This window comes from Salmo salar, chromosome 04 (assembly GCF_965601325.2).
Source record: "Salmo salar chromosome 04, fSalSal1, whole genome shotgun sequence".
NCBI lineage: Eukaryota > Metazoa > Chordata > Actinopteri > Salmoniformes > Salmonidae > Salmo > Salmo salar.
This window is the reverse complement of record NC_138294.1, coordinates 49,047,263-49,074,389: the sequence shown is the minus strand read 5'-3', so window position 1 is coordinate 49,074,389 and position 27,127 is coordinate 49,047,263.

Genomic DNA, 27,127 nt, shown 5'->3' with positions numbered 1-27,127 from the left:
ACTAACAACATTGGACACTTTATGGAACACAAAGCCTTCCCTCATCTCATCCTGGAATATCCGAGGCCTGAGGTCATCTGCCTTTGGCCTAAAGAGCAGGAACCTGGACTTCACCAAAGAAATCAGAACTACAGACATTGTCATCCTACAAGAAACATGGTATAGGTTACAGAGAGCTGGTAGTCCAATCCACCAAACTACCAGGTGTGAAACAGGGAAGGGATTTTTTACATTTGGCTAGAAATTCAAAAGGAAATGATCTCAACAGAGGAAAATGTCCTCCTGTGTGCTACCTATATCCCCCCACTATAATCCCCATACTTTAATGAAGACAGCTTCTCCATCCTGGAGGGGGAAATCAATCATTTCCAGGCCCAGGGACATGTACTAGTCTGTGGCGACCTAAATGCCAGAAGTGGACAAGAACCTGACACCCTCAGCACACAGGGGGACAAACACCTAACTGGAGGTGACAGCATTCCCTCCCCCATATGTCCCCCTAGGCACAACTACGACAACATAACCAACAAAAACGGGTCACAACTCATGCAGCTGTGTCGCACGCTGGGTATGTATATAGTCAATGGTAGGCTTCGAGGGGACTCCTACGGTAGGTACACCTATAGCTCATCTTTTGGCAGTAGTACTGTAGACTACTTTATCACTGACCTCAAACCAGAGTCTCTCAGAGCGTTTACAGTCAGCCCACTGACACCCCTATCAGATCACAGCAAAATCACAGTCTCCTTGAACAAAGCAATACTCAATCATGAGGCATCAAACCCAAAGGAACTGAATAATATTAAGAAATGCTATAAATGGAAGGAAAGTAGTGTGGAAACCTACCAAAAAACAATTAGGCAACAACAAATTCAATCTCTTTTACACAACTTCCTGGATAGAATGTTTCACTGTAATAGTGAAGGTGTAAACTTGGCAGTAGAAAACCTAAACAGTATAGTTGACCTCTCAGCTTCCCTATCAAATCAAAAAAATTCAAACATAAAACCGAAGAAAATTAAAAACAGTGACAAATGGTTTGATGAAGAATGAAAAAACTTAAGAGAGAAATTGAGAAACCTATCCAACCAAAAACATAGAGACCCAGAAAACCAGAGTCTTCTCTATGGTGAATCACTAAAACAATACAGAAATACACTACGGAAAAAGAAGGAACAGCATGTCAGAAATGGGCTCAATGTAATTGAAGAATCCATAGACTCTAAGCAATTCTGGGAAAATTGATGAAGAGTTATCTATCCAAAATGGAGATGTATGGGTAAACCACTTCTCCAATCTTTTTGGCCCTATAACAAAGAATAAACATCAAAAACATATACATGATCAAATACAAATTTTAGAATCAACTATTAAAGACTACCAGAACCAACGGGATTCTCCAATTACCTTAAATGAACTACAGGACAAAATACAAACCCTCCAACCCAAAAAGGCCTGTGGTGTTGATGGTATCCTCAATGAAATGATAAAATATACAGACCACAAATTCCAATTGACTATACTTAAACTCTAACATCATCCTTAGCTCTGGCATCTTACCAATATTTGGAACCAAGGACTGATCACCCCAATCCACAAAGGTGGAGACAATTTTGACACCAATAACAACCGTGGGATATGCGTCAACAGCAACTTTAGGAAAATCCTCTGCATTATCATTAACAGCAGATTCCTACAATTCCTCAGTGAAACAATGTACTGAGCAAATGTCAAATTGGCTTTTGACCAAATTACCGTACGACAGACCACATATTCACCCTGCACACCCTAATTGACAAACAAACAAACCAAAACAAAGGCAAAGTCTTCTCATGCTTTGCTGATTTCAAAAAAGCTTTTGACTCAATTTGGCATGAGGGTCTGCTATACAAATTGATGGAAAGTGCTGTTGGGGGAAAAACATATATTATTATCAAATCCATGTGTACAAACAACAAGTGTGTGGTTAAAATTGGCAAAAAAAACACACATTTCTTTCCACAGAACCTCTTCGAAATATAAATCAACGAATTGGCGAGGGCACTACAACAGTATGCAGCACCCGGCCTCACCCTACTAGAATCTGTTTGCTGATGATCTGGTGCTTCTGTCCCCAACCGAGGAGGGCCTACAGCTGCACCTAAAGCTAAAGTCGGAAGTTTACATACACCTTAGCCAAATACAATTAAACTCAGTTTCACAATTCCTGACATTTAATCCTAGTAAAAATTCCCTGTCTTAGGTCAATTAGGATCACCACTTTATTTTAAGAATGTGAAATGTCAGAATAATAGTAGAGAGATTGATTTATTTCAGCTTTCATTTCTTTCATCACATTCCCAGTGGGTCAGAAGTTTACATACACTCAAATAGTATTTGGTAGCATTGCCTTTAAATTGTTTAACTTGGGTCAAACATTTCAGGTAGCCTTCCACAAGCTTCCCACAATAAGTTGGGTGAATTTTGGCCCATTCCTGCTGACAGAGCTAGTGTAACTGAGTCAGGTTTGTAGGCCTCCTTGCACGCACACGCTTTTTCAGTTCTGCCCACAAATGTTCTGTAGGCTTGAGGTCAGGGCTTTGTGATGGCAACTCCAATACCTTGCCTTTGTTGTCCTTAAGCCGTTTTGCCACAACTTTGGAAGTATGCTTGGGGTCATTGTCCATTTGGAAGACCCATTTGCGACCAAGCTTTAACTTCCTGACAGATGTCTTGAGATGTTGCTTCAATATATCCACATAATTGTCCTTTCTCATGATGCCATCTATTTTGTGAAGTGCACCAGACCCTCCTGCAGCATAGCACCCCCACAACATGATGCTGCCACCCCTGTGCTTCACAGTTGGGATGGTGTTCTTCGGCTTGCAAGCATCCCCCTTTTTCCTCCAAACATAACAATGGTCATTATGGCCAAACAGTTATATTTTTGTTTCATCAGACCAGAGGACATTTCTCCAAAAAGTACAATCTTTGTCGCCATGTGTAGTTGCAAACCGTAGTCTGGCTTTTTTATGGCGGTTTTGGAGCAGTGGCTTCTTCCTTGCTGAGCGGCTTTTCAGGTTATGTCGATATAGGACTCGTTTTACTGTGGATATAGATACTTTTGTACCTGTTTCCTCCAGCATCTTCACAAGGTCCTTTGCAGTTGTTCTGGGATTGATTTGCACTTTTCGCACCAAAGTAAGTTCATCTCTAGGAGACAGAACGCGTCTCCTTCCTGAGCGGTATGACGGCTGCATGGTCCCATGGTGTTTATACTTGCGTACAATTGTTTGTACAGATGAACGTGGTACCTTCAGGCGTTTAGAAATTGCTCCCAAGGATGAACCAGACTTGTGGAGGTCTACAATTTTCTTTCTGAGGTCTTGGCTGATTTCTTTTGATTTTCCCATAATGTCATGCAAAGAGGCACAGAGTTTGAAGGTAGGCCTTGAAATATATCCACAGGTACACCTCCAATTGACTCAAATTGTGTCAATTAGCCTATCAGAAGCTTCTAAAGCCATGACATCATTTTCTGGAATTTTCCAAGCTGTTTAAAGGTACAGTCAACTTAGTGTATGTAAACTTCTGACCCACTGGAATTGTGATACAGTGAATTATAAGTGAAATAATCTGTCTGTAAACAATTGTTGGAAAAATTACTTGTGTCATGCACAAAGTAGATGTCCTAACCGACTTGCCAAAACTATAGTTTGTTAACAAGACATTTGTGGAGTGGTTGCAAAACGAGTTTTAATGACTTCAACCTAAGTGTATGTAAACTTCCGACTTCAACTGTAGATCTTCTGCACAGATTCTGTCAGACCTGGGCCCTGACAGTAAATCTCAGTAAGACAAAAACAATGGTGTTCCAAAAAAGGTCCAGTTGCCAGGACCACAAATACAAATTCCACCTTGACACCATTGCACACAAAAACCTATACATACCTCGGCCTAAACATCAGCGCCACAGGTAACTTCCACAAAGCTGTGAACGATCTGAGAGACAAGGCAAGAATGGCCGACTATGCCATCAAAAGGAACATAAAATTCAACATACCAATTAGGATCTGGTCAAAAATAAGGGCAACCAGTGAAGAACAAACACCATTGTAAATACAATCCATATATATGTTTATTTAGATTCCTTTTTGTACTTTAACTATTTGCACATAATATGACATTTGAAATGTCTTTATTCTTTTGGAACTTTTGTGAGTGTATTGTTCACAGTTAATTTTTATTGTTTAATTCATTTTTGTTTATTATTTACATCACTTGCTTTGGCAATGTTAACATGTGTTTCCCATGCCAATAAAGCCCTTAAATTGAATTGAATTGAGGGAGCGAGAGAGAGAGAAAGAGAGAGAGAGAGCGAGAGAGAGCAAGCGCGAGAGAGAGAGCGAGAGAGAGAGAGAGAGAGAGAGAGAGAGAAGATGAACCGCCAATGCACGATAGAAAGAAAAAAAAGCACGGGTATATCTTTTTAACTCTGAGGGCTACAATCAAGCTGTTTTGTCTGAGGAAAAGAGAGAGACTTGGCTACAGAACCTGGCTTTGAAATGCAGTGGGGAAAGAGGGAGGGTTGAGTAACACTACAAATTCAAAGACAGTTTACATTCCAATACTCAAGGGAGCCAAAAACATAGACTGTTGTTTTACTATTGGCCTCTGCCGACTCCCCAACAACCAGATGTTCCTGTTTTCAGGAGAAATGGAAAGAGAGACTGTGATGTGACTTCCTATTTTGGACATTAACAAGGTGCCACTCCATCTTACCTCCTCCTCCACATTTACTGGATTGGTTGAAACACTGCAGAAGAGAACCTCCGCTGACATTTTTTTTTCTTCTAATCAAGACCAGTATGTAGCGGATCTAGTTTCAGGAGTTTATTTTATGCCTGCTACGTTAATTTTACTATTAAACTCAATGCTGCTATTGTTTTTAATTTCATAAAACAGCTTGTGTTTTTTAAACAGGCAAAGGGTAGCTAAGCAAGAGAGTCGCCTGCGTGAAGTGTATAATTGGAGCCGGAGCAGAGCAGAGCTTGTCTGCCTGTCTGCCCACACTCATCGCTTGCTCCCCCGCAGCTCACCAGCTGATGTAGGCTGTGTGTGCCAGGTGTGGCATGTCCTTCCCACTGCTGAACTGAACTGAACTGCACTGTGCATCTGCAATGCTAATTCTAAAAAGCTCTCAATCTCTCAAACGCTATTGTTCAGTCCACTTAGTAGTCAGATTTTAGTCACAGAGATCATTTAGTCTTGTCTCATTTTATTCTCGTTTTAGTCAACTGAAATGAAAAATCTTTTTCGTTTAGTAATAGTTTTTTTCTGGGTCTATTTACTCAGTTATATTCTCGTCAATTTCCACAGAAAAATAGGTGATTAATTAATATTTTAGTCACTATTTTTTTTTACTAAATTAACACTGACGAAAAACAGACAGTTGACTGGTAACCCTGTGAGGATGCAATTTCATTTCTCTGAGCACTCCTCTGACACAGAGCATCAAAACAACCACAGGCCAATGAACCACAGAAAACAAAAGATCAATGGACGGACCAGAAGAGGAAGAGGGGAATGTCTAGGTGCTGTGGTCCTGCCAGATTTTCATGTTCTTCACTCCTATTTACATGAAAAAGCGACACAAGGAAAAGAGGAGCAGGTTGGTTGTATGTTTGGACTGAGAGCAACAGCAGCATCTTCTGGTGAGATATGATAGTAGTGAGCACTGATCACAGAATACTGACAGATGATACCATTCTGCTCTGCACATACCTGGCATTATTTTCAAATTCCCACTTGAAAATAATGTCCATGTGTTTTACACCACTCAGCACAAAAAAAAACAAGCAAGTGTTGTTTTTTGAAAAATAAGTGTTGTTTCTTCTTTAAAATACCACCTGGAAATAATAACCATGGTATAGCCAACAAAAAAGAGCAATACTTTTTCATCAAAACTGAAGAAAATGAGCTGTTGTCAGTTGGGTCACACTGCTAGCTCTGCCTCAAATGCCCACTCACCGTGTACTGAAGCTTCTAATGTAATCAGAATGACTGGATGTGATCCACTGACCTTAAAGATATGTTGTTTATCAATCAATATGCAATTACTCTCACATCCTGACATTCTCTGTTGGCAACCATAATCACTGCACCGTTTGTCAACAATATTATATGTATACCTGCTGTTATACATGCAGTACCATCAGCTATACACCACTGCATACCACACATCACGCTTAAATAATGCATTAAAGGTGCTGTATGATGGTGTTTCACTTAGTTCCCTACAATAGCTCCTTTCCAGGGGAGCCTTGACCTGCAAGCCTGTAACATCTGTGGCACCCCCGGGGGTAGCAGGTTCGTCATGGCATCAACAAGAGTCAAGGCCCTCTATCCTGCTGAACAAGCTGCAGCGCAAGCACACAGCCGAGAGGTCCTAACCTCTTAGCGAGGTAGCGCCTTGGGGGTCGCACTGCTAATGTGGCATCCCTCCTGGGGTCGCTCTCACAAGGGCTCCCAGTCCCACACTGCACAGCGCTAAAAGCTCCACATGCCTCTCTCAAATATCAAATCAATTCACACATCACCAATCACTCACACTCTCTAAACCATGAGCTCAGCAACTCTCAGCTACTGAGCTTATTTTCTGTTTTGATGAATATAACTTCCTGAAATAAGCATAATGAATCACATGTTGTGTGTCACGGCAATAAGCTCAGAGTACCAGACACTGTCTGAGAATGTGTCAGCAGGAGGTGGGAGCTCCATGTGGAAAGCTGGTCTGTCCTCATTACCAGTTCAATACAGCAGAATGGAAAGCCATTCTCACCTGTTTGCCAGTAGCTTCTGGGGATGGCAAGATCCACCCGTCTGTAAAACTTCTCTCCGCCACACTACAGGACACAGACAGAGCTGGGGGGCTGCTACATAAATTCTGTCCATGCTCGGCTGTGTGGCTGCAGAACACCTCAGTCTGTGCTGATTGGGTTACACTGACACCAGGCCCTCCTCCAGGAAGTCCCACCAAGCCAGGGGGGCAAAGCGACCGTGGGTGAAATTACTGCAGATGCAGCCCCTTGGTTATTATTAAAGAGAGGACAGGAAGAGAAGGGGGAGAGAGTGAAGGCACATTGGTAAACCATGAATGAACTTCAGCACGACAGAGCCACGTTATTCCTCCTTACATACTTCCAAGCCTCATTTACAAGAGACCATTTTAGAAAAAACGTTATAGTTACAGTATTATTGCAACTAAATCTGGTCTGAATAGTGACCAGATTTTTTACTGGACAGCCTGACTGTTAACAAATTTAAACGTGTTAACCCTTGCAAGGCTGCAGGCCCAGACGGCATCCCTAGCCGTGTCCTCAGAGCATGCACAGACCAGCTGGCTGGTGTGTTTACGGACTTATTCAATCGCTCCCTATCCCAGTCTGCTGTCCCCACATGCTTCAAGATGGCCACCATTGTTCCTGTACCCAAGAAGGCAAAGATAACTGAACTAAATGACTACCGCCCCGTAGCACTCACTTCTGTCATCATGAAGTGCTTTGAGAGACTAGTCAAGGATCATATCACCTCCACCTTACCGGCCACCCAAGACCCACTTCAGTTTGCATACCGCCCCAATAGGTCCACAGACGATGCAAGGTCCACATCACACTGCACACTGCCCTATCCCATCTGGACAAGAGGAATACATATGTAAAAATGCTGTTCATTGACTACAGTTCAGCATTCAACACCATAGTACCCTCCAAGCTCATCATCAACCTGGAGGCCCTGGGTCTCAACCCCGCCCTGTGCAATTGGGTCCTGGACTTTCTGACGGGCCGCCCCCCAGGTGGTGAAGGTAGGAAACAACATCTCCACTTCGCTGACCCTCAACACTGGGGCACCACAAGGGTGCGCGATCAGCCCCCTCCTGTACTCCCTGTTCACCCATGACTGCGTGGCCATGCACGCCTCCAACTCAATCATGAAGTTTGCAGATGGCACAACAGTAGTGGGCTTGATTACCAACAATGACGAGACAGCCTACAGGGAGGTGGTGTCAGGAAAACAACCTCTCACTCAACGTCAACAAAACAAAGGAGATGATTGTGGACTTCAGGGAACAGCAGAGGAAGCACCCCCCCTATCCACAGCGAAGGGACAGCAGTGGAGAAGGTGGAAAGTTTTAAGTTCCTCTGTGTACAAATCACAGACAAACTGAAATGGTCCACCCACACAGATAGTGCGGTGAAGAAGGCGCAACAGCGCCTCTTCAACCTCAAGAGGCTGAAGAAATGTGTCTTGTCACCCAAAACCCTGAGAAACTTTTACAGATGCACAATCGAGAGCATCCTGTATCACAGCCTGGTACGGCAACTGCACCGCCCTCAACCACAGGGCTCCCCAGAGGGTGGTGCGGTCTGCACAACGTGTCACCAGGGGCAAACTACCTGCCCTCCATGACACCTACAGCACCCAATGTCACAGGAAGGCCAAAAAGATAATCAAGGACAACAACCACCCGAGCCACTGTCTGTTCACACCGTTACCATTCAGAAGGCGAGGTCAGTACAGTTGCATCAAAGCTGGGACCGAGAGACCAAAAAACAGCTTCTATCTCAAGGCCATCAGACTATATTTATACACAGCTCAAAAAAATAAATGGAACACCAAAATAACACATCCTAGATCTGAATGAAAGAAATAATCTTATTAAATACTTTTTTCTTTACATAGTTGAATGTGCTGACAACAAAATCACACAAAAATAATCAATGGAAATCCAATTTATCAACCCATGGAGGTCTGGATTTGGAGTCACACTCAAAATTAAAGTGGAAAACCACACTACAGGCTGATCCAACGTTGATGTAATGTCCTTAAAACAAGTCAAAATGAGGCTCAGTAGTGTGTGTGGCCTCCACGTGCCTGTATGACCTCCCTACAACGCCTGGGCATGCTCCTGATGAGGTGGCGGATGGTCTCCTGAGGGATCTCCTCCCAGACCTGGACTAAAGCATCCGCCAACTCCTGGACAGTCTGTGGTGCAACGTGGCGTTGGTGGATGGAGCTAGACATGATGTCCCAGATGTGCTCAATTGGATTCAGGTCTGGGGAACGGGCGGGCCAGTCCATAGCATCAATGCCTTCCTCTTGCAGGAACTGCTGACACACTCCTGCGACATGAGGTCTAGCATTGTCTTGCATTAGGAGGAACCCAGGGCCAACTGCACCAGCATATGGTCTCACAAGGGGTCTCACAAGGGATCTCATCTCGGTACCTAATGGCAGTCAGGCTACCTCTGGCGAGCACATGGAGGGCTGTGCGGCCCCAAAAAGAAATGCCACCCCACACCATGACTGACCCACCGCCAAACCGGTCATGCTGGAGGATGTTGCAGGCAGCAGAACGTTCTCCACGGCGTCTCCAGACTCTGTCACGTCTGTCACGTGCTCAGTGTGAACCTGCTTTCAACTGTGAAGAGCACAGGGCGCCAGTGGCGAATTTGCCAATCTTGGTGTTCTCTGGCAAATGCCAAACGTCCTGCACAGTGTTGGGCTGTAAGCACAACCCCCACCTGTGGACGTCGGGCCCTCATACCACCCTCATGGAGTCTGTTTCTGACCGTTTGAGCAGACACATGCACATTTGTGGCCTGTTGGAGGTCATTTTGCAGGGCTCTGGCAGTGCTCCTCCTGCTCCTCCTTGCACAAAGGCGGAGGTAGCGGTCCTGCTGCTGGGTTGTTGCCCTCCTACGGGCTCCTCCATGTCTCCTGATGTACTGGCCTGTCTCTTGGTAGTGCCTCCATGCTCTGGACACTATGCTGACAGACACAGCAAACCTTCTTGCCACAGCTCGCATTGATGTGCCATCCTGGATGAGCTGCACTACCTGAGCCACTTGTGTGGGTTGTAGACTCCGTCTCATGCTACCACTAGAGTGAAAGCACCGCCAGCATTCAAAAGTGACCAAAACATCAGCCAGGAAGCATAGGAACTGAGAAGTGGTCTGTGGTCACCACCTGCAGAACCACTCCTTTATTGGGGGTGTCTTGCTTATTGCCTATAATTTCCACCTGTTGTCTATTCCATTTGCACAACAGCATGTGAAATTTATTGTCAATCAGTGTTGCTTCCTAAGTGGACAGTTTGATTTCACAGAAGTGTGATTGACTTGGAGTTACATTGTGTTGTTTAAGTGTTCCCTTTATTTTTTTGAGCAGTGTATGTACATATTCTCAGTTGTTGGGAAATTGTTAGATTACTTGTTAGATATTATTGCACTGTCGGAACTAGAAGCACAAGCATTTCACTACACTCGCACTAACATCTGCTAACCATGTGTATGTGACCAATAACATTTGATTTGATTTGAGAGAGTAGAGGATAGAAAGAAATTCACCAGTTCTAACATTTTGCCTCGCTCCCCCTCCCATTCTGTCTTCCTCACTTGAGAGACCTTTAAATCAAGAAGATGAGGAGCTCAATGGAGTGTATCTGAGCCACGTCCTGCACAGGGTACCTATGGAGGTGTGAGGGGGCTAGCCTTCGCGCAGGCCCTCCTCTTAGATTGATGCTTCCCGCTCACATGATTTTAATCTCTACAATGGCTGTATCTCTCGTCATGAGTAGACAAATAAAGACCCATGGCCCAGTCTTCCACCAGGTGACTGTCCCTCACAGATTACACCAATGGAACACAACAGAAGAGAATGCATTGAAACGGTTTAAAGGACATTCTCTATTCCATTCTCAAAATGTGAATTAAACCCTTACTTGGTATGCAAAGGTCCTCTGTAATCCATATGTACACTGAGATTTTTCCACATTAAATATTTGTGTAATTATGTTATACCACTGCTGTCCATGAATGCCAGCAAATGAGTAACTGCTATAATTTCATGCATAATAGCGGGCTTAGCAGAACAACGTTTGGAATCAGAGAAAATGTGAATGTGTGCATGTTTTCATGTGAGAAATAACATACTGTAGGTGTGCATGTGGCTGCTCGTGCATGTGGGGTATTCCACGTGAACTGGGGAACTTAAACAACAGCTAGCAAACTAAAGAGCAAGACACAGAGCAGAGGGATGGGGGGAAAATGTGGAGAAAGTACAGAAATGGTTCCACAGATAGCAGAGAGACTCCAGGGAGCAGTGAGGGAGAAAAGGTACAATCTGGTTTCCCAGCGACTGCCTCTAACTTCTCCCTCTGATTGCAGAGTGGGTCCGGAACAGCCGTCAGAAGAGATATGAGACACAAAGATGAACAGTTTGTACTTTAATGTGATTGTGGGCAAAAAGCCAGTTTGAGGAGATGCGTAAGCATTGCAGGGGGAAAATCCCACCATACTTGTTCTATTCCTGTTGTGTTCCTCTCTGTTCTGGTAGAACTGTTGCAATTGGGAATTCCAGTTGGAAGCCTTGTATAATATGTTACTTTTAGAGTATTCCTTATTCCTCTTAAAACACATTTCCTACTGGTATGGAGGGAAATGTTTCACAAGTAAAACCTCAACATCAAACATTTAAGAGGGGTTGGAGATACGGTATATCATAGAAAGAGTATATGGATTTTGACATGTTTAGGTCAGGGTGGTTCAGTGGTTTGTCTTATTGGACAGGTGTTATTAATAGTTCTAATGATACGTGGCGGGTGGCAGAGAGGGGAGAGGCTGGGAACGATGGAGTGTGGAAGTGGAGCATCATGCTGCAGCAGCTCATAGAGCCCAGGTCTCTCTCTGTCTCATCACTGCTGCCAGACGGAGGGAACCAGGAACAGGCCGTTCCGCTGTATTGACTTTAATTTGTTGAAAGTGCCTGATACAGCAAAACATATTTTATTTACTTGCTTGGTAAAGCCCCCCCCATCAAATGAACCACTGAACCTGAGAATAGCCTGCCAGACGCTCCTCAAATCTCTCCCGTCCCATTTTTATTTCCATGAGTCGCCTTTTCTTCTCTTTTGTCTTCAAGGAGAGGCTTTTGGACAACAGGAAATAGAACATGATAAGCAGCTCTAATTCCTTATTTTACATGCAGGCATCATTGGTGATACAGCACTCTCTTTGTTATTAGACTGCAACCAGTAGGTGTCTTCATTTGGATAGATTCCGCAATGACACGTTTTAGGTTAACTAAAGCATTGCATCCTAGACAATTACATCCAAGTTTGCATACCATAGCATGTACCATGGCATTTTTGACCCACTCTCTTCCATGGCCCAAACAGAGAAATGACATCACCACAATGCTCTTCCGACCCTGGAACCTCCATTGATTGTGTTTGGTATTGACCCGACAGAGGCAGACAAAGATCCTGCCAGAGTGGGGAGGGACTGTTTCTCCTGCATCTTTGGTATGATCTCTTTAGCTGCGGCTCAGTGAAGCGACCGCCATATCGAACAAGGCCAAACACTACCTGGCTGTCAATACAAACACAGGGCTGACTGAGGCATGTAAGTGAGGTCGGGAGCGAGTGCCCTGTCGACTCATACTGATGGCACTGTAGCACTGCACAGTTCATTCTGAAACTCACAAATCCGAGATCTCTCAGTAGAACAGGGACGTCGCTTAACTTGTCTGTTGCAAACAAACACATTGGTCATGCAAGGAACAATTAGGAACAAAATAATCTAAGGAGCAGAGATTGTGATCTACAGTGATATGGGTCAGAGGTCAAGTATCTTATATCCTGTCTCTCCAGATGAAGAGGGGTCTGTGACGGCCTCTCATTTCCTGTTACAGTTCACATCACTCAATGGATTGACCATGCATGATGTGCTTCCCTTGCTGCCTGTAGTAGACTAATAGGGGATTGCCACCAGATCTAGTTTAGCTGCTACACGATGAGTATAGTGTCACAGGACAGAAATAAAATGAGCGATAACTGAAAGAATCGATATTGCACAGTGCCATTATGTGGAGTGCATTTCACATTGCGTTGCTGATCAAATTACATATTCAATATTCGCTGTAGATAACCATGCCAACGATAAGCTTTGAGTCGTTCTTCCCAGAGGAGAAATAGAGTCTGTGGCTACTGGCTGGTGATGTCATATGTCCTGTCCATCTTCAGGGTTAGAAATCTCTTTACATCATATCAGTTCAAGTCAAAAAGCCTCTCTAATTCCAGGGCATCCAAGAGACAGTACACTACCCATCCGCCCATGGGAAGGCACACATCCCATCCCTCTCACAGACGCAAATATAAATCAACTTGTCTTATCACGCACACAGTCATACTGGTCTCACATCAAGCAATGACTTTGATTTAAACTAAAGACCTCTTGTTACACTGGCCTATATGTTCTAACCCACTTCCGGGCCATTTGTTTTTTGTGTGGGGTGATGGGGACCTAATTCAAAGCGACACCCCGTCTTCGTGACACAGGAAGTGCAGTTACAGTGGCATGCTTGGGGCACAGTGGTTGCCTTGCAGAGTTCACAAAAAGCTCCTCTACCTCTCTCTGTTATTCGGGACAATTTGATCTGTGTAAGAGGGCTGAAAGGCACTTCTGCTTCATTTGTTGACAAAATGTTTGCATGGTGTTGTTTAGTCACAATCACAGTAATGGCCTCTGCAGTTATAAATGTAATTTCTCCATCATGATAAAGTGGGTTGACTGGACTGTGACAGGACATCTAAAACACACGCGGGGAGAGAGTTACTAAAGTTAAGATTTGCCCACTTTATGACTCAGCAAAAGTGTTCCCGAGAGTTCTTGTAGACTCAGAGCATACTGTTGACACTTTCCTCACAGATTGGCAATCGCCATAGAGAGAGCAAAAGAGGTCAACATGTAGATTGAGCTGCTATTAAAATGTTTACTGCCACCAGAGAAGAAATAGATCTCACTCTCTATACTTGAGACACACACATACACACACACACACACCACACACACACACACACACACACACACACACACACACACACACACACACACAATGTTATTGAATGATATTGATTCTTTAAGAAGTTTTATGCCTTTAGTACAACTGCCACACAGGTATATAGTATACCATAACCCAATAATTAAAGGCCCACCTCAGAGGAAGTTTCCGCACCTATTTTGAATAATTCCTGTCTTCACATGCACCTTGGGATTGCAATATGCAAGACTATAGTTGAGTAGCTGGACTTGAAATGTCTGAGAATTAATTCTAAATAAAAATGTATTTAATTACTTTGTAAAATGAATGGATTCACATACAAGTCATAAAGCCTAAGTTACAAAGCATTACCATGCATTACAAGGCATTATTTTAAGCATGATCAGAGAGAGCGAGAGAGAGAGAGAGAGACAAAGAAACTGGGGCTTGAGCCATGGCCCATAGCTCATGGGAGAGGGAGAGAGAAAGAAAGGGTATAGGAATCTCACCACTGCAGACCAGGAACAAAAAAGACAAAGAGACAATGAAGATAAGACCCTTTTATAATATCTGAGTTGTTTGGATTCAAAATCTGAGTTGTTGACCAATAGCATTACTGTAAAATTAACCTCCAATCAGACATTAGACCTACAAACCTTTAGACAACAGAACCTCTGCTACCCAGAGGTATGACAATGGGGGTTGGTAAGATAATGAGGCATTCCTAAGACAACACAGAGAATGCTGAATTCCTAAGAAAACACAGAGGAAATTCTTGCATACAGAGAAAAGAGTCACTTCGGGGTATGCCCTACAAAAATTATTATTTCAGACAAAGACTACCAGCCTACCTGTCAAGAAATGAGTCTCAGCTAAACCATGCCTATACAAGTTGTTGACATGTTGAGGGTTGACGTTTGTCTGACTCTTGCCGTTAATTCCAGTGAAACCGTGTCGGATTCCAGACATCATTAATATTTGGACATGCACACTGACATTATCAAATAGCTATATTCTTTGTTCTCTCTGTTATCATTTCAGCAAGCTAGCTAGCTATATATGAATGCATTATTTTAATTGCGCAGCTATATACAGACTGTTCAAAACATTAGGAACACCTTCCTAATATTGAGATGAACCTCCTTTTGCCCTCAGAACAGCCTAAGTTCACCGGGGCATTGACTACAAGGTGTATAAAGTGTTCCACAGGGATGCTGGCCCACATCCTTGCTGTCTCTGCCTGGCCAGCTCCCATCTCTCCAATGCGATTCTCTGCCTCTGACCCTATTACGGGAGCTGAGTCACTGGCTTGCTTGCACTCTGCCATCCTTCCTATCCTCTGGCTTGTGCTGTGGGGGAGATCTTCGTGGGCTATACTCAGCCTATACTCAGTAAGTTAGTGGTCTGTTGATATCCCTTTGGTGGTGTGGGGGCTGTGCTTTGGCAAAGTAGGTGAGGTGATATCCTCCCTGGTTGGCCCTGTCCGGGCGTTTCTGCTGCTCTGCCTGCGGCTATGGAACCCTGACCTGTTCACCGGTCATGTTACCTTGTCCCAGACCTGCTGTTTCCATCTACAACCCCCCCCGCTGTCTCGACCTTTGAATGCTGGGCTATCAAAAGCCAACTGACATTTACTCCTGAGGTGCTGACCTGTTGCACCCTCTATGTCCACTGTGATTATTATTTCTATGAACATTTTAACATCTTGAAGAACGCCTAGAGCCTTGTTCCTCTCTAGGTTTTTTCCTAGGTTTCTGAATTTCTAGGTAGACTATGGATAGCCTAACTATTGAACGGGTGGGTAATATGGATAGCCTAACTATTGAATGGGTGGATAATATGGATAGCCTAACTATTGAACGGGTGGGTAATATGGATAGCCTAACTATTGAACGGTTTGGTAATATGGATAGCCTAACTATTGAACGGGTGGATAATATGGATAGCCTAACTATTGAACGGGTGGATAATATGGATAGCCTAACTATTGAATGGGTAGGTAATATGGATAGCCTAACTATTGAACGGGTGGATAATATGGATAGCCTAACTATTGAACGGGTGGGTAATATGGATAGCCTAACTATTGAACGGTTTGGTAATATGGATAGCCTAACTAGTGAACGGGTGGGTAATATGGATAGTCTAACTATTGAACGGGTAGGCAATATGGATAGCCGAACTATTGAACGGTTTGGTAATATGGATAGCCTAACTATTGAATGGTTTGGTAATATGGATTGTCATAGTTCTGTTTCATTTTTGATTGAGCTCCCTTAGGTTACCGCTGGAGGGCACCCTTACTTTGTTTCTAGTGTCCAGGTTCCCCTGATTGTTATTATTGGTTTCACCTGTGGTTGATTGCCCTCTCGGTTCACCTGTTGCCTGGCTATTTGGGTTCCTGTGGGCAGGGATCTTTGCTTAGGTCTCATGTTTTGATTAGTATGCTATTATATTGTTTTTTCCGTGAAGACCTTAGTAAATGTTCTGGATTTACCCTTACCTCTGCCTGATGTGCTTCTCTGCGCCTGGGTCCGAGTTCATACTAGCATTATTGTCACAGTAGACCTAAGCAACAATGGACCCAGCAGAGATTTCTCCATCGTTCAAGCGACACTCTGAGCTCCACCATCTATGGTCGGCTCTCATCCAGCATGGAACTGTGATTGGTCGCCATGAGGCGCAGCTGAAGACATTGTCGGAGGATTTAAGAACTCTTTTGTCCGCTCTGCAGACAGGACAGATGGGAGCAACGGCTGCTGCACCTGTGGCGGTTCCTAACCCTCCACTCCCTACCAGCTCATCATCTTCCTCCCCTCGGGGAGCCTCATCTCCCGGCACCGGAGCGCTATGAGGGGCATCCTGGGAGGTGTCGTGGGTTCCTGCTCCAATGTTCGCTGGTCTTCGAGTTGCAGATATCAACGTTTCCCACAGTGTTCCATAGTGGCATACGTCATCTTCTTGCTCTCAGGATGGGCTCTGGCCTTGGCCACGGCCATATGGGAGCAACAATCAGATATTTGTTTTAATTGGCAAAGCTTCAGTCAGGAGATGAACAGGGTTTTTGAACACCCCATCAGTGGCAGGAATGCTGCCCAAAGACTCATTGCGCTTTGGAAGGGCAGCCGGAGCATAGCTGATTACGCCATTGACTTTTGGATGCTCGCCGCTGAGAGCTGTTGGAATACTGAGGCACTTCACTCAGCCTTTCTGAACGGACTCAGCGAGGTTCTCAAGGATGAACTGGCTTCCTGGGACAACCCTGACACTCTGAATGAGCTTATCGTTCTGGCTATTCGGATTGACAACCGGCTTCGGGAACGTTGTCGGGAGAGGACGGAGGAGTTTCGTGTTGGTTTCAGTGTTTCGGGTTCCGCCGAGGGAGTCAATTCTTTGTTGGTTCCACTGCCTTATGCTGCGTATGCTTGTTCTGTACCCAGTCTGGGTTCTCAATTCATCTCTGGGTCTCCTTCATATCCTTCAGAGGAGTCGATGCAATTCGGACGCACCAGACTGTCTGCTCTGGAGAGAAGGCGCAGGATTAACGAGCAACGTTGTCTTTACTGTGGACAGCCTGGACATTTCCGTGCCTCTTGTCCCGAGCTGACGGGAAACAGGATGACTCGTCAGTAGATGAGAGAATACTGGCAAGTCAGAGTCTCCAGCTGTCGACATGGTACGCACCTTGCTTCCGGCCAACCTGCGGTGGGACAATGGGCAGTTGGACATTCCTGCTTTCATGGACTCTGGGGCTACCGGCTGTTTTCTAGATCGCACATTAGCTTGCCAACAGGGGCTGCATCTCACTAAGCTGGACATTCCATTGTCGGTCACTGCACTGGATGGTCAACCCCTAGGGTCTGGGAAGGTGAAGCACTCACCATGCCTATTCAGCTATGAATTCTGGATTACCATGTGGAGCTTATCCAGTTACATCTGGTGGAATCCCCTGAGCTTCCCCTGGTTCTCGGACATCCGTAGCTTTCCACCCATATTCCTCAAATTGACTGGCCCTTGGGAAGAGTTCTGGGATGGAATCCTTCATGCCAGTTCACCTGCCAGCAACTCTCCATCCCTTTCCGGCCCTGCTCGTCTGGAGGCTTCCGACTCTCCTGTTCCTCCAACTGGGGATGACAAGCCTGATCTCTCCCGCGTACCTTGGGATAACTGGGATCTGGGTCAGGTCTTCAGCAAACGAAGGGCCAGCGAACTACCTCCTCACAGGCCCTACGATTGTGCCATCAACCTCCTGCCCGGCACCACTCCTCCGAGAGGAGGGCTGTATTCTCTCTCAGGTCCAGAGACTACAGCCATGAACAGTTATCTTAAGGAGGTGCTGGCGACTGATTTTATTTGGCCGTCCACTTCACCTGCAGGAGCGGGTTTTTTCTTTGTTGTGAAGAAGGATGGGGGATTACGTCCCTGTATCCATTACCGGGATTTAAATAACATTACCATCAAGAACCATTACCCTCTTCCTCTTATGTCGTCAGCTTTTGAGAGACTCCAGGGAGCTAAGTTTTTCTCAAATTTGGATTTACGGAACGCGTACAATCTGGTGCGCATCAGACAAGGAGACGAGTGGAAGACAGCGTTCAACACCCCTAATGGACATTATGAGTACCGGGTCATGCCGTTTGGACTTACTAATGCTCCCGCCATTTTCCAGGCCCTGGTTAATGATGTGCTGCGCAACTTCCTTCACAGGTTTGTGTTTGTGTACCTGGATGACATCCTCATCTTCTCCAGGTCCATGGTTGAACACATCCAACATGTTTGCCAGGTCCTTCAAAGACTTGTTTGTGAAGGCCGAAAAATTTGAGTTTCACGTTCCTCAGATATCCTTCCTGGGGTACATTGTGTCTCAAGGCGGTGTAAGGATGGACTCCCAAAAGGTAGAAGTGGTGGTCAACTGGCAGCGGCCCAGCACAGTCAAGCAAGTCCAGGGTTTTTGGGATTTTGCTCATTTCTACAGGAGATTTGTGAGAGACTTTAGTTCTGTGGCTGCGCCATTGACAGCGCTCACCAAGGGCTCAGCTGGGCATGTATGCTGGATCTCTGCTATTGAGAAGGCGTTCCAGGACCTAAAACGTCAGTTTTCTTCTGTACCCATTCTTGTTCATGTGGATCCTTCTCTTCCCTTCGTGGTAGAGGTGGGTGCGGTTCTGTCTCAGCGCTTGGCTAAAGACTAAAAGCTTCATCCCTGTGCCTTCTTCTCCAGGCATCTCTCTCCAGCAGAGAGGAACTATGATGCCGGAAATCAGGAGCTTCTTGCGGTCAAACTGGCTTTGGAGGAGTGGTGACACTGGTTGGAGGGTTTGGAACACCCCTTTATGGTTTGGACTGACCACAAGAACCTAGCCTACATCCAGGAGGCTTAACGCCTCACTCCCCGGCAGGCTTGTTGAGCTCTCTTCTTCACTCGGTTCAGATTCACGTTATCTTACAGTCCGGGGTTTAAGAACGTGAAGCCGGATGCCCTTTCTAGCTGCTTGGATACATCATCCCCAGGTCTCTCATCCTCACGCCGGTGTCCTGGGGTATAGAGACTGTAGTGAGGGAGGCGCGTGGTAGGGAGACAGTTCCAGACGGCTATCCACCTAACAGACTTTTTGTCCCTATTGGGGCACGGTCGAAGGTACTTCAATGGGCTCACTTGTCGCGTCTCACCTCTCATCCGGGAGTGCAGCGAATGCTGGAGTTTTTGAAGGGGAGGTTTTGGTGGCCCTTGGCGGAGGCGGACACTTGGACCTTTGTGGCTGCTTGTCCAACCTGCGCCCGGAACAAAACTCCTCGTCAGCAGCCTCTGGGGCTTCTTCATCCACTGCCAACAACTTCTCGACACTGGTCTCACCTCTCTATGGATTTCATCACGGGCCTTCCATCCTCAGAGGGCCACACGGTCATCCTGGTCATTGTGGACCGCTTTTCCAAGGCGTCACATTTCATTCTGCTGCCTAAGCTTCCATCTGCCCGTGAGACAGCTCAGCTAGTCATTCAGCATGTTTTCCGCCTTCATGGACTTCCTCTGGACATAGTCTCTGACCGGGGCCCCCAGTTTACCTCCAGATTCTGGAGGGCATTCAGTAATCTTCTGGGGTCATCAGCCAGTCTGTCCTCGGGATATCATCCTCAGTCCAACGGTCAAACGGAGCATGTAAACCAGGATCTGGAGACCGCCTTACGGTGCTGTGTATCCGCCAACCCCGCCACTTGGAGTCAGCGCCTTCCCTGGGTGGATTACGCACACAACATTCTTCAGTGTTCCTCCACCGGCCTGTCACCATTCCAGGTGTTGTAAGGTTACCAAACCCCTTGTTTCCAGATCAGGAGATTGAAGTGGCGGTCCCTTCCGCTCAACGCCTCATCTCTCGTTGCCGCTGGACCTGGAAGAGGGCTCAGTCAGCGCTCCTGAGGTCCTCAGCTCGGGTTCAACGACAGGCCAGCCATCATCGCCGCCCGGGTCTCCTCCTGCGTCCAGGTTAGATGGTCTGGATGTCTACTAGGGATCTGCCTCTACGTTTGGAATCTAGGAAGTTGGCTACCCAGTACGTTGGGCCATTCAAGGTTCTACAGCGCATCAATTCAATGGCCTATCATCTTCGTCTTTCCCGGTCCATGAGGGTTCATCCCAACTTCCACATCTCTAGACTCAAGCCTGTGGTATTCAGTTCTTTGGTTCCGGCCACTCAGCCTCCGCCTCGCATGATAGCGGGACAGCCAGACTACACGGTGCAACGCATCCTCTCCAGTCGTCAGTTCCGGCGTGGGACTCAGTATCTCGTGGACTGGGAGGGTTACGGTCCTGAGGAACAATCCTGGGTTCCGGCATGGGACATTCTGGACCCCGGACTCATTCAGGACTTCCGTTGACGTTCAGCCACCCCTGGTGGAACGTCAGGAGCCGTTCCTTGAGGGGGGTGGGGGGGTCCTGTCACAGTTGTGTTTCATTTTTGAGTGTGCTCCCTTAGGTTACCACTGGAGGGCACCCTTACTTTGTTTCTAGTGTCCAGGTTCCCCTGATTGTTGTTATTATTGGTTTCACCTGTGGTTGATTGACCTCTCGGTTCACCTGTTGCCTGGCTATTTGGGTTCCTCTGTGGGCAGAGATCTTTGCTTAGGTCTCATGTTTTGATTAGTATGCTATTATGTTGTTTTTTCCGTGAAGACCTTAGTAAATGTTCTGGATTTACCCTTACTGTGTGTTTCTCTGCGCCTGGGTCCGAGTTCGTACTAGCATTATTGTCACAATGGACAGCCTAACTATTGAACGGTTTGGTAATACGGATAGCCAAACTATTGAACGGTTTGGTAACATGGATAGCCTAACTAGTGAACAGTTTGGAGCATTATTGGATGGACTACGATCATTTGCTGGGAGGTGCAAAAACAAAAGTTTGATCCCCCTATTTGAATTTGCTCCATGTGACCAAGTGTAGGTTTGTCACTAGTTAACACAGCCATAAACCCACACTCATAAAGTGTGGGTTTATGACCCACACTCTAACCTTAAATAAAAAAAAGCTCATATTTGTTTTCATGAATTTGTACGATATAGCCAATTTTGACTTTGTGGCTGTTTTATCTAGTCGAAACCCAAGTGTAGGCTACAGAGAAAAGCTGTTAGAATTTCAGACGACTTGAGAATAGGAAGAACTTTGTAGCAGGTGCTTCTAATTTAATAAACATTGCCATGCTGGTGGGTTGTAACATTTAAATAAAACCCAGCCCTGAAACTAAATGTAGGCTGAAAATAATTTGCATGTCATCTCATTGGAAAAGACCCGTAAGACTCACAGAAACATCCGAAGTCACACATTTGGATTTGGCACCTCAAGCCCAAATATATCCTACTTTGAGTAAAACAATTACTTATTGACTAACATCGTTGTGCAACATCATGGGTAAGCTCTGGCCATCGTCTTTCAGCTCGAAAAAGGATTTCTGCTGGTGTGGGCGTTCAAAGCAATTTTAGTATTTTCTAAAGTCTAGCAAGCTTGCCAGCAGGCATACCAGCTAAGATAGTTAGACAAGCTACTCTAACTTGATTGATAGCCTGAAAAGGCTTGGTAGCTAGTTATGAGGTTGGGAGATTAGGAACCTACAGTATCTAGCTGGCTAGCTAAAGCCAACTTAATAAAATTGCTAGGTGGCTAGTATTACGGAGATATTTGTATTTTTTATTAATCAAGAAGGAATCAATAGGCTACATAGCTTGATCAAATTCATTTTCAAACATAACTCCTGCGAGATGATTCCTGCTCATCACCGGTAGCTAAAATCAAATAAAAAGCTGTGTGTGGCACTTGACAGTCGACACTCTGTCCTCCTCTACTGACAATACTCTCTGCACGCACTTGAGTATCTAGAGTCCTGCATAGCATATATTTTCTTCCTTGGTGCACCTTAGAAGGAGAATGGTCTGGTCCAGTCAGTGTACCCCCTCCGCAAAATACAGCTGACAGATCTATTTATAAATAATTATGAGAAAATGTTGGCTTAAAAATTGTGTTTAGTAATTCATTTCACATCTGAAAGCTGAATGACAATATATATATTTAAAAAGAAAATGTAAGACTTTTTTTTATCTGAGGGGGCACGTGCCCTTGTGCCCCCTGTGGACATGACGCCTCTACACACACTCACTCCAACCAACCATGGTTTCAAATGTTGATGCATCATGGTACCTGGGAGGCACATTTGGATCCTTTTCAGCAGGGTAAACCGACCGTAACTCCCTCTATGCTTGGTGCTCTCCAGTGACAGCGTGACAAAAAGGCCTTCCCTTCATATATGGAGCCACTTAAGTGAAATCGCTCCAAACAGTGGCACATTTGTTGCACTTGACTAATGTTTAACAGGACATGGAAAATGCTAATTTTTCAAAAAGGGTAGGTGGACTGCATTCATTTCAGCTTAGCTCAACTCACTGCAACAAAAGGCTACTTTCTGCAGCCCAACTGAAGGAACAAGAGGCTGTCTGGGCACCAGTGTTATCTTCCCTCCAGACGATGACAAGTGAACCAAGCAGCCACATCTTGACTCATCTGACTGAACCACATAGCCACGTTTCCTGCATTCTTTTTATCCAAACGCAACTCACTAAACTGGGGAAGTTTGTCAAGCTGAGACGGTTGTCTGGAGGAGTGTGGGCCAGAGTTTTAGGGCTGGGACCAGACAGTCATGCTTCTGACCACAGACAAGGGGAAGTGTCACAGCTCACTCATCCTCTCACTGTCGTGTCCCATTAAGGCAGCTGCTGCTGGTGTATCTGGTGTGTACCTGTTTATCTACCATCTCATATCTCATTTTATATACTTCTAGAAAATGGAAATCATCAAATGGTTTACTGGCACTCTGCAGTCATGTGGTCAATGTACCTCTCCATCGCCAAGGCTATGAATGATGGCTAATAAAACTAGCATAGAGGAAATGAGCAGATAGGCTCAGAATATGTCCATCCAAAGCATTTTTTAAAAAACATTATTTTTAACTCACAGCCAGGAAACGCAACATAGACAGTAAATGCAATAGGGTTAGATCTCTGGGAGTGAATGCCATGTCGCCATGGTTCAGGCCTGGGAAATGCAATCACATTTTAGTATTCACTTCAACTCCTGCCTCACCTGTAACTGCCACATTCATCTTTCTTTTCTTTTTTTGTTGGTGTGTGCTGTGATTTACGACATCACAGAATGTTTATTCAATTGAAATAAGTCAATAAAATAGGGGAAGCCACTGCTACTGACTGCCCACGGTGAGCAAAAAACTGCTTCAGGACTTAACGCCGAACGGGAAACCATTTCTCTAATGGATTAATACATCTCAGACTAAATCAAAGACGTAAATACTTTTAGAGTTTATAGGTTGGGAACCATAAGACAGCGAGGGCTTTGAAAGATGAAGGTCCTCTTGGTGGGAGAGGTGGTGATTTAAACACTCTTCAGGCCATGAGCTGGAAATGGTAAATGAACTCAGGCTCCAAAAATATCAGTATCCAAAACGTATCCCAAAAATTGCAAAAATAACATGGTTTAACAGTAACATATTATCTATGTATGCAATATCTGGAATTAATCTGAGGGGGAATCATATTTTTTCTCTTGTTGTATTCAGCCATTTTTAGTAAGTGTATTTTAGTCTTTGGGACAAGAACAGGGAGCCCAGTGTGAAGCCTCTGAAGTGATGTTAGTGAGGGATGTCCTTCAACACAGCCTAGAGGGGACGGTGACAACATAGACCCACATATCAGGTGATATCTCTGGGGACAGGGGTGATGGAAATGGTTGACTGACCTGTATAAATAAAGGGAGGAGAGAGAGCGAGCGAGAGAGAAAACAAGAGAGAACAACAGAGAGAGAGACTATGAAATGAGAGAGGAGGGGCATTTACTGCCTGACTCCAAGCTTAAAATAGCATCATTGTCTAGACGCTCAACTCCCAACCGGGAATTAACAAAATACACTTTTGGGAATTAAGAAAAGCACATCCTGTAAAATTAACATTTACAGTTTTTCTCCCAGGGGCCAAGTAAAATGGCATCTGGTTTTCACTGAGGCACTTTAAGAGCAGTGTGTGTGTGTGTGTTTGTGTGTTTGCAGAGGACAGTGTCCGATGGGCCCCTGTCTATTTCAGAGATAGTCATTAAACACTGTCACTATCTGGGACGTGACTGTTCATCAAGACCTCACCCTGAAGCCAGAAACGCACTTGTGTGCCGTACTCTGTGCCCGCCTCACCAAACTCCCTGTTGTGTCCCATCCTGGGCTGGCCTTACACCCCCGCTCCCATTCCCCACCCTGACCTCCATACACACTCTGATTTATAGAGGCTTACAGTTTTTCACTCCTCTCACTCAATAAAAGGTGCACTTCTTCCAGAACTAATAAACACCGAAATGATGGTAGAGGAACCGCTGTGATTGCGGTGGAGCGTCACTTTCTCTATATCTCTGTGTGTTTGCCTCACATCCTCCACAACCAGAGGGGCTTCACAGTAATAGGACCAATTACCCATAAGACTAACCAGATTGCAACCTACATGTGAATATAGGTAAATATACAGGATCTGGTACGATAAAGTAATCAACGTTTTTAACTGTTGTGTTAGATATGCGCTGAAAATGTAGGGCTGTATCCCTACATGTCGTGCAAGCAGCAGAGGCGGCCCCTTGATGTGTAAAAGTAGGCTTGCACTGCCCCCTTATGGAAATACATATTTGTCATACCATTGTTTGATGATGATTGAGAATTATGATGACATGACGTCAACTCCATCAACATCGATTCTATAGTAGGGACCATAAAAGTTGTCTAAAAACAAGCTACATTTATGCAAATTACACATTTATGTGTAAAATTTAAATTACGCGATAATGCTCTCCTCCACTTCTCCCTTCTGTCCAGTGTCACCTCCAAAACTGTCTAAGACTTAATGAGGAACCTACTGTACCTGCATGTGTGTTTCAGCTCCAGTAATAGTGGTGTACGTTTTGTTTCGAATGCCTCTATTTCATATACACATTTGCAGCATATTTACAGATTTATAGTCCTGGTTTGTAGTGCTTACGGAGAAAGACCAGCAGAGTTCTTTCCAGCACAAACAATGGGATACGACAATGTGGCTATTTCCATCCATAGAGTAAATTACAGCTGATGCGTGTCCATCAAACCACTGTCCCTTGCTCGAGTCCTTGGGGGATGGAAAGAGGCTGTCTACTGTAAACGGGATGATGTCATGGCCACTGGTCTCGCACAAGGATTCCATAGCAACAGCAGATTGTGAGAGAAAAAAAGGAAAGCTAAACAAGACTTGGAAAACTGGAGTCATCAGTCCAAACATCCAATCTGAAAAGCATTCAGTCCTCAACGTGAGGCCTCTATTGCAAAATAGTGAAGGAGGATGGGGTAGAATTTGCTTAAATATTTTATCTTGGCTCTATATAATTGTAATTATTGCTTGGAATAGGTCCACTGACAATATATGTTCCCCTCTGGATTAGATTGCAATGACAGTACCTCAATAAATCTACAACAAATTGCACTTTTTCTTCTAAATGCTTAATTTGTGGCATTGGTAACGAATGATACCTGAAACAGAATTCCCTTATAATGTGGCATGTTAAAGTCATCTGAAAGGTTTAACAGAGGATGACTTTAGCCATTTATCTATTCTGAAGCAATATATTACAGTTCTATAACCTAGGTCGGGCTGAGGCAGAAGTCACCATGAATTACAGCAGGCAGCAATGGTGCAGACACAGTTCCCGGTCAGCAGTTTATCGTAATCAACCTGTCACCCAACCTCCGTTTCCCGAGAATCATGGGTTCCCTTCCCTCCACCCCTATAATGGAGAGTCTCGGATCCACAGTGAATGATGCAAGCAATGCCATCTCACATTAGCAATGCTATGCTGCGTAGGCAAACACCATCCACAGAGAATCACTGATGAGAGCATCTGTGTTGGGTTGTTGATGAAAATGTGATTACACAAAACCAAGTAAGAATCCAGCACATATTTACTTCGGTAATCTGGCCATTTCAGCATCTGTTGTCTTTTATTTTTGAGATGCAAAAAGCCTTGTATCTCGAGAACAATGCCGCTACCTAGTGGAATACCAAATAAGGTGTGTGGATGATTGGGGATGTAATAATAATTGTGATAGTGATTAGAATGACAGCCAAAGCATTCTGATTGCCAGATTTCAAGTGAGCTTTAGACATCAAATCAAATTTTATCAAAACATTTTAAAGGCCTTCATACTATGTACATCATCTGACATACATGATGCCTTGCAGTTGCCACTGATTTCTGGTTGGCATTACAGCTAACAGGGCCTTCTATAGTTCCTCTCACATAGCAACTTTTTCTCCTCGCGGAAGGCTATTTCAGCATTGTGAGGTATCACTCAATAAGACCATAATGAAGATGGCTCAGGAAATTGCTCGTTCCATCTCCCTGATGTGAGCGCTGCGGCATGACTCAGCCAGAATACTGAACCACTCCAGCTGATGGGCAAAGCTGTTCCTATAGCAACTCTCAGACACAGAGATGGTCAGAAGATAATCTTTTTCAAAGCTTGTCTACATTATTTGTTTCCATAGTACACACAGAACCAGGCCATCTGAAAATGTTGGGTTATTTTAACCAATCAACATAAATATGTGCTGTTGGTACCATGCTGACCTATCCCTGTACTAAAAACATTTACTTTTGATTGTGTTTGGTGTACTGATAGATGAAGCCAGTCATTATTTAAACTGCTCA